Source organism: Sapajus apella, unplaced genomic scaffold (assembly GCF_009761245.1).
Source record: "Sapajus apella isolate SASKATOON/1434 unplaced genomic scaffold, GSC_monkey_1.0 scaffold76, whole genome shotgun sequence".
Taxonomy (NCBI): domain Eukaryota; kingdom Metazoa; phylum Chordata; class Mammalia; order Primates; family Cebidae; genus Sapajus; species Sapajus apella.
In genome coordinates this window covers 8,581,316-8,590,006 of record NW_022437016.1, presented here as the reverse complement: position 1 = coordinate 8,590,006, position 8,691 = coordinate 8,581,316, and the positions used below count along the sequence as shown (strand labels likewise).

Below are 8,691 nucleotides of genomic sequence, written 5' to 3'. Positions count from 1 at the left end.
GAGTTCAAGACCAGCTTGACCAATGTGGTAAAACCCCATCTCTACTAAAAATACAAAAATTAGCCAGGCATGGTGGTGCACGTCTGTAGTCTCAGCTACTCAGGAGGCTGAGGCAGGAGAATCGTTTGAACCTGGGAGGTGGAGGTTGCAGTGAGCTGAGATTGCACCACTGTACTCCAGCCTGGGCCACAGAGCAAGATTCCGTCTCAAAAAAAAAAAAAAAGAAAGAAAGAAAAGAAAAGAAAAACAAAAAAACATTATGCGAAGTGAGAAAAGCCAGACAGGAAAGACATTATGTATCAGTTTCCTAGGACTGCCGTAACAAAGTAGCACAAACTGGGTGGCTCAAACCCCAGAAATGTGTTGTGCCACAGTTCTGAAGGCTGGAAGTCTAAGATCAAGGTATCCACAGAGTTGCTTCCTCCTAAGGCCTGTGAGCGAGAATCTGTGCTATGACTCACGCCTAGTATCTGGTGGTTTGCTGGCAATCTTTGGCGTTCCTTGGCATAGAGAAGCATCACCTCAGTCTCTGCCTTCATCTTCACATGATGTGCTCCCTGTGTGTGTATCTTCATATCTAAGCTTCCCCTTTGCATAAGGACATCAGTCATGCTGGATTAAGACCCACTCTAATGACCTTCTCTTCAACTAATTGCATTAGTTTTCAAATGCATTAGTTTTAACTGTTTTCAAATAATGCCACATTCCGAGATACTGGCATTAAGACTTCAATATATAAATTTGGTGGGGGTGGGGAAGGCACGATTCAACCCATAATACCACATGTTGTAAGATTCCATTTATAATAATATGTCCAGAATAGGTAAATCCAGAGAAACAGAATGAAGATTTGTGCTTGCCAGCGGCTGGGAAAAAGAGGAAATTGGGAATGACTACTAATGGGTACGGAGTTCATTTTTGAAAATGTTCCAAAATTAGAACAACGATGTGAACACAGTCTGGCAAGTAAACGCCTAAGATAGGCAAGTAAACAGTATACTCATAAAATATGTTCAGGAAGGCTGGGCATGGTGGCTCACATCTGTAATCACAGCACTTTGGGAGGCTGAGGTGGGAGGATCACTTGAGCCCAGGAGTTTGAGACCAGCCTGGGCAACAAAGTGAGACCCCATCTGTACAAAACATTTTTTTAATTAGTTGAGTGTGGTGGTGCATGCCTGTAGTCCCAGCTATTCAGGAGGCTGAGGTGGGAGGATCTATTAACCCTGGGAGGTTGAGGCTGCCGTGAGTCATGATTGCACCACTGCACTCCAGCCTGGGTAAAAGAGGGAGATTCTGTCTGCCCCCTCACCCCAAAAAAATAAAGAGCAATAAGAGTGTAAGAAAACACAAAACAAGGCAAGTGGCCTTATTTTGTGTGGTTTCAGTTACCCATAGTCATCTGTGGCCCAAAAATATTAAATAGAAAATTCCAGCCAGGCATGGTGGTTCACATCCGTAATCCCAGCATTTTGGGAGGCCGAGGTGGGTAGGTCACCTGAGGTGAGGAGCTCAAGACCAGCCTGGCCAATACAGTGAAACCCTATCTCTACTAAAAATACAAAAATTAGCTGGGCCTGGTGGCAGGTGCCCAGGTACTCAGGAGGCTGAGGCAGGAGAATCCTTTGAACCCAGGAGATGGAGGTTGCAGTGAGCTGAGATTGCACCACTGCACTCCAGCCTAGGTGACAGAGCAAGACTCCATCTCAAAAAGAAAAAAAAGAAAATAACAATTCCTAAGTTTTAAAATGTATTCCATTCTGAGTGGCATGATGGAATCCTGTGTCATCTCGGTCCCTCCCGCCTGGCGTGCAACTCATCCCTTTGTCCAGCATCCCCACGCTGTCTGAACACACACCTGTAAGGCCCTTAATAACCACATCAGTTATCAATGCCTGTGTGGATACTGTGGTGCTTGTGTTTAAGTAACCTCTTATTTTACTTAATGATGCCCCAAAAATGCAAGGGTAATGATGCTGGCTTATTGTTATAATTGTTCTATTTTATTATTAGCTACTGTCATTCATCTCTTGCCATCCCTAACTGAGAAATTAAACTTTATCTAGGTAGGTATATAGAGGAAAAAACGGAACCAGTAAGTCTAGTGCTAGCTACAGTTTCAGTTATACACTGAGGGTCTTGGAACATATTCCCCATAGATAAGAGGGAATTGTGATACTAAAATTCAATGAGTTACACACTGGTTTTTTTGTTGTTTTGTTTTGTTTTGTTTTGTTTTTGAGATGGAGTCTTGCTCTGTCACCCAGGCTGGAGTGCAGTGGCCCAATCTTGACTCACTGCAACCTCTGTCTTCCAGACTCAAGCGATTCTCCTGCGTCAGGCTCCTGAGTGGCTGGGGTTACAGGCACCAGTTACCACGCCCAGCTAATTTTTACATTTTTAGTAGAGATGGGGTTTCATTATGTTGGCCAGGCTGGTCTCAAACTTCTGACCTCAAGTGATCCTCCTGCCTTGGCCTCCCAACGTGCTGGGATTACAGGTGTGAGCCACCACATCCGGTGAATTACACACTTCAAATGGTTGACTGTATGGTCTGTGAATTATATCTCATTAAAGCTGCTTTTTTAAAACAAGTTGCAATGTTTACTGCTGTAATTGGTTCATACAGACCACATGATATCATGGAAATGAATGTGGTTGGAAAACACTGCAAAGACAAAAACAATTGTGGCTTTTGATTTTTAATTTGTAAATACCTTTGGTACTTGCTATGTGCCTTCCACCCTAACTGCATGGTGGATTCTCTATTCATTCCAAATCTTCCCAATGTAATAAGGAAAATTCCACTTCTCCTTACAAGCTAACTTCAACAGTCCCTGCAAGCTTAGTCTCATATTACTTACAAAAACATCTTCCCTAAACCTGCCCTGTGATTCCTGCAAATTTTTCTCCTTTCTGAACGGATGTCTCTTTTACCATTGAATTTATCTCACTGCAATGTTCAGAAAGCACCTTCAGGCTTTTGCATTTTAAGAGACAGTTTTTTTCCCCTGCATCTGTGCTTTTGCCCTTGTTGGATCACAGCTAGTTTCTCCCCAGAGGCCAAATCAAATTTCATAAAACAGTTGGGATCTAGATGGAGGCTAACGAAATCCTTGCTTACCCTCTGAGTCCATCCCTGGGTCTCAGCGGGAGCTGACAGGGGCCCCCTGTCTCTTGAAGGTGTAACCCTTGGTGACCACTGTGTTTGTGGCTAGTCCACTTAACTAAGTGGCCACAGAAGCAATGGGCACCCTCCTCTTACTTGTGACCTTGGCTGGGTGCCTCATGCCTGCTCCTGGGTGAACTGTGTGAGTTGCGGGTCTCTCGGGCAGTCTGTCTCCTGTTCTTCAGGGTGAGGGATCCCTAGGTATGAACTCCACCAAGGTGAGTAGATTGTAGGTAAACTGTGCAGTTGCCAAATCCAACTGGGAAAATCCTAATACACGAATCCTTCCAATGCCCTCTTCTCCCATCTGCCTATTAGATTGTATGCTCTGGGGCCTGTTCAAACTGGGTGCCCATCCTTGCCCTCTAATCACTTGCTGTGTCTTTGGCTGAGTTGCTTAACCTCTCTGGGCTTCAGGTTCTCCAAGTACTTAAAAGGGGATAATGATCCTTTTCTTATAATGTGTGATAAAGACAAAATGATTTTTTTTTTTCTTTTGGTGAGACAGAGTCTCACTCACTCTGTTGCCCAGGCTGGAGTGCAGTGGCATGTTCTTAGCTTACTGCAATCTCTGCCTCCCGGGTTCAAGAGAGTCTCCTGCATCAGCCTGCCGAGTAGCTGGGATTACAGGCCTGCACCATCACGCTCAGCTAATTTTTGCATTTTTAGTAGAGACAGGGTTTCATCATTTTGGCCAGGTTGGTCTCCAACTCCTGACCTCTAGTGATCCACCCATCTTGGCCTCCCAAAGTGCTGGGAATAGGCATGACTTCCGCGTCCAGGAAGGATGGAATAAAATTTGTCTGGTATATACTAATGTTAGCTTCCTCTCTCCTATGATCCCAAATGTCCCTCCAGGAAAGCAAGATCTGACCCACAAGGTCCATCCTGGCTGGACTGAGAGCTACGAGGCAGTGGAAAGAGTACTGCACTTGGGGTCAGACCAAGTGACCTAATTTGAAGTCCTAGCTCTGGCTCGTGATCTTGCGCAGACTCATCTAACCCACATCTTCCCATGCCACTGGGGCTGGGGTGAGGTGAGCCGCACGAGGGATTATGGGTAAGAAACTGCTTAGGAATCTGGAAGGCTGCTGGGCACAGTGGCTCACGCCTATAATCCCAGCACTTTGGGAGGCTGAGGTGGGTGGATCACCTGAGATCAGCAGTTCGAAACCAGCCTGGCCAATATGGTGAAACCCTGTCTCCAGTAAAAATACAAAAATTAGCCAGCCGTGGTGGCAGGTGCCTGTAATCCCAGTTACTCAGGAAGCTGAGGCAGGAGAATCACCTGAACCTGGGAGGTGGAGTTTATTACAACAGAGTAAGTGAGACTTTGTCTCAAAAAAAAATTTTCATTCCATCCTCATCACATCTTATGAGAAAAGGATCATTATCCCCTTTTCACGGTTGCAATGAGCCAAGATCACAGCATTGCGCTCCAGCCTGGGTGACAGAGTAGGACTCTGTCTCAAAAAAAAAAAAAAAAAGAAATCTGGAAGTGGCTGTGTGGCTGGGAAGGTCTACTGTCCCGCCTGCCCTCCCAGAGACTCTGTGGCCCAACACCCCTCATCCCGCACTTCACCCCCAGTTGCTCCTCACAGGGCCCCACACCCAGTTCCTCAGACTCACTGCTCACAGGCGAGCAGGCTCCAGGACCCTCCCTCTCTGCTGCCCCATTTACCTTCCTTTCTCTACACCCTCCCAGCAGATCCAGCAGATCCTTTCCTAGCCCAAAGCAGCTTTGAAGAGCCATCGTGAGCTAATGGTCGGAGCTGATAGTCTCCTATCCTCGACTTGCATGCAGTGAGTATGGTGCTCCCACAGGACTGGGAGGGGCCTCTTCATCATTCGTCACTCGTCACTCGGCTGCTTAGAGCTGGGGGTGCTGGGGCAAGTTCCTTTCACCCTCTGTGCTTCTACCGCCTCATCTGTAAGTCGACAATGACAATAGCACCTACCTTGTAAGTGTCTGGGTAGATTAAACAAGCGTCACGTGTAAAGACGTTAGCTCAGAGTCCAGCACGTAGTTAGTATTATTGTTGCTTATTTATTCAGCTGTTCCCTATGCAGTTACTCACAGGACACCTCTCCGCTGCAGCTAGGGGCACAGTGAATCAGACGGAGATCTCACCCGCGTGGAGTTCTCAGTCCAGGAGGCAGGCAGACAAGACCACAGTCGCAAGGTGATAACAGTGGGTGGGTGTTGTGGGAGTCACTGCACAAAGTGATAAGAGGAAAAGGGTGAGGTGGAAGGATCACTGGAGCCCAGGAAGTCGAGGCTGCAGTGAGCCAAGACGGTGCCACTGCACTCCAGCCTGACGACAGAATGAGACCCTGTCTCAAAAATAATAATGGTAAAATAAAATTTCAATAAAGAGAGGCCTAACACATCAAGCTCTATAAACATGGACTAGCCAGGTCTGTTGCCCAGGATCCTTCTGTGTTCCGCCCTCTGGCTACTGGATTCTTTTTTCTGGTGGAAGTCTGCAGGAGGCGCTAACTCTTCTGGGGTGGTCAGGAGAAGCCTGCCAGAGGGAGAACGTTTAGCTTGGCCTCGGAGGTATAGGAGCTCACTGCTAGTGGGGAAGAGACTGGAAGAGAGCAGTTCTGGGATGGAATAGCACAGCAAAGGCACAGAGGCTGGGAGAGTGGGGCCTGCCTGATCCCCTCCCACTCATCTGTAGCCTGCCCCTGGGGTCCTACTGGGAGCATCTGTGACTCTCACGCTGCAGGTGTCAGTCAGCCTGAGCCAGGAGCAGGCCACAGGTGTCAACACCCCAGGAACTGCCCTGAGCCAAGTGAGTGGGAGATGGGAGGTAAATACTTCAGCATCCTCTGTTCTCCCGGTGGGACAACTGGAAGCTGTGCTTTTTCCCATTTCCCGGAGGACCCCAGCAGGATGGAGCCCCAGGTGCTCAGCACAGTGGCCATCCTTGAACGCACTCTGTGTTAACGTCCACCTGGGACAGGCTGTTTGGACTCCATCCTTTTTCCAGGGTCTGCTTCCTGGCAAACCTGTGAACCCAGCCTAACACATCAAGCTCTGCAAGCATGGACTAGGCAGGTCAGTTGTCCAGGATCCTTCTGTGTTCCATCCTTCTGGCTACGGGATTTGTTTTTCTGGTGGTTACTGAGCATCCATCCATGGCCAGCCCCGGATTAGACACTGAGATTCAAAGAAGGGGAGAAAATAGTCCCACAAGGAGCTGTTGGAGGAGACAAGACATATCTGGGACAAAGAGAATACTGAAAAAACCGGAAAGATGGAGTTCGCTTGGGGAAGAATAAGAAAGTTGGTGCGTGAGATCCTAGGAGATTGCCACAGAGAGAAGTAGGGAGTGGAAGCTGTAAGGACAAATGGAGGGTCTTGCTCTGTCGCCCCAGCTGGAGTGCAATGGCATAATCTCGGCTCACTGCAACCTCTGCCTCCCGGGTCCGAGTGATACTTGTGCCTCAGCCTCCTAAGTAGCTGGGATTACAGGTGTGTGCCACCACGCCAGGCTAATTTTTGTATTTTTAGCAGAGACAGAGTTTTACCATGTTGACCAGGCCAGTCTCGACCTCCTGGCCTCAAGTAATTCTCCTGCCTCGGCCTCCCAAAGTGCTAGGATTATAGGCGTGAGCCACCACCCTGGCCTGAGGCTGCATGTGGAGTCTGAAGCCTGGAGTGCCTCTTGTGGCTGCTTCTCAGTGGGGTGCCATAGAAGGGTTTTGGGATAGGAACAGCTGGTGTGTTGGAAGGGCTCTGGGCTCAAATGGAGGATGACAGGACAGGGCGAGGCCCAAGTCAGGGAGGCCCAGGAGCAGGCTGTTGGAGGAGTCTCGGCCGGGCCTGCTGTGGTTCTGTAACTTCAGCTCAGCCCTGGCTCAGCCAGCCCAGGCTCCTCCAAGACCTCCCCCCTGCAGACTCTGGAGGGCTGTCTTCTCATAAGTGCTTGGGACGCTTCCTGCCTTCCCACCCTTCCTTTCAGACCCACTTCCTGCTTGGCCTCCAAGCCTATTCTTCCTCTTACCTTCTCCCATTATCTCTGACTTCAGAATGTTTGCTTTGGCTCCCACTGTCTCCCCTCTGCTCTCTCCTGCGGTTAGTGTTGGATACTCAGCAAAATCTCTCCTTCCTACAAGCCAGGGCAGACCCATCGGGGCAGGGATTGTCTTCTTTCTACTTTAAGTAAACGGAATTGGAGCAACCTTGGCCTTGGAAGACAGATTTTGTCTTCTAACGACTTTCCTTCAAAACCACAAATGCATTTTGTCTCGATTTGAGGTGGTTCTTGCCTCTCATCTCAGCAACCTCAGGGTGAGCATGAAGCAGCCTCTGGCAGCCTGACGATTTCACAGCGGATGCTGCGCTTTTGTGAAAAGTCGATTTCTCTGCAAACCAGCCGAGAGGGCAAAGAGTGCGGTGTTCCTTCCATTCAACAGATCTCTATGAGCCAGGCCTCGAGCTGTGTTATGGGGAGTCACTGAATAAGGCATCTGCTCTCCAGGCCCGCATGGCCTGATGGAGGAGATGAACAAGGAGACTGTCCGCATGAAAGCTTGTACAAAGTACCATGTGGTCTCAGTGGAGGTGCAACGCCGTCCACGCTGACCTTGCATGTGCAAAGCATCAGAGCTGTGCAACCTTGGGCAAGTTATTGAACCTCCCCCTGCCTCAGTGTCCTCAGCTATGAAATAGGCATAATGAGAGTTTTTCTCTTCTAGGCTCGATGTGGGGATTACATAAGACACACAGGAAGTGCTTAGCATAGAATCTGGACAAGGAAATGCTCGCTATTCTCTCTTTTAAAAACGTTCTCGGCCGGGCCCGGTGGCTCATGCCTGTAATCCCAGTACTTTGGGAGGCCGAGGCGGGTGGATCACTAGGTCAAGAGATCGAGACCATCCTGGTCAACATGGTGAAACCCCATCTCTGCTAAAAATACAAAAAATCAGCTGGGCATGGTGGCGCATGCCTGTAATCCCAGCTACTCAGGAGGCTGAGGCAGGAGAATTGCCTGAACCCAGGACGCGGAGGTTGCAGTGAGCCGAGATTGTGCCATTGCACTCCAGCCTGGGTAACAAGAGTGAAACTCCGTCTCAAAAAAAAAAAAAAAAAAGTTCTCCTGTGATCGGGATTTTCAGGTTCCCCAGTGGGGATGTGTGGAAAAAACAAAACAAAACAAAACATTCTCCCAGCACTTTGGAAGGCCAAGGTGGGCAGATCACTTGTGGTCAGGAGTTCGAGACCAGCCTGGCCAACATGGTGAAATCCTGTTTCTACTAAAATGCAAAAATTAGCCGGGTGTGGTGACAGGTGCCTGTAGTCCCAGCTACTCAGGAGACAAAGGCAAGAGAATCGCTTGAACCCAGGAGGCGGAGGTTGCAGTGAGCTGAGATCACACCACTGCACTCCACCCTGGGTGACAGAGTGAGACTGGGTCTCAAAAACAAAAAACAAAACATTCTCCTATCATTTAAATTCTTCCTAAAAGTATACAATTCAGTGGTTTTTATTCTATTTGCAAGGTTATGCATCA

The 8,691-nt window shown here is 48.5% G+C and overlaps 1 long non-coding RNA gene across 1 annotated transcript; it reads left to right on the top strand.

Moving 5' to 3' along the window:
* The first annotated feature begins 6,767 nt into the window (after window positions 1-6,767).
* LOC116532487 lies at window positions 6,768-8,318 on the top strand. Its single transcript, XR_004260883.1, has 2 exons — window positions 6,768-7,965; window positions 8,273-8,318. It is a non-coding gene; the product is annotated as an uncharacterized LOC116532487 (long non-coding RNA).
* The last annotated feature ends 373 nt before the right edge of the window (window positions 8,319-8,691 follow it).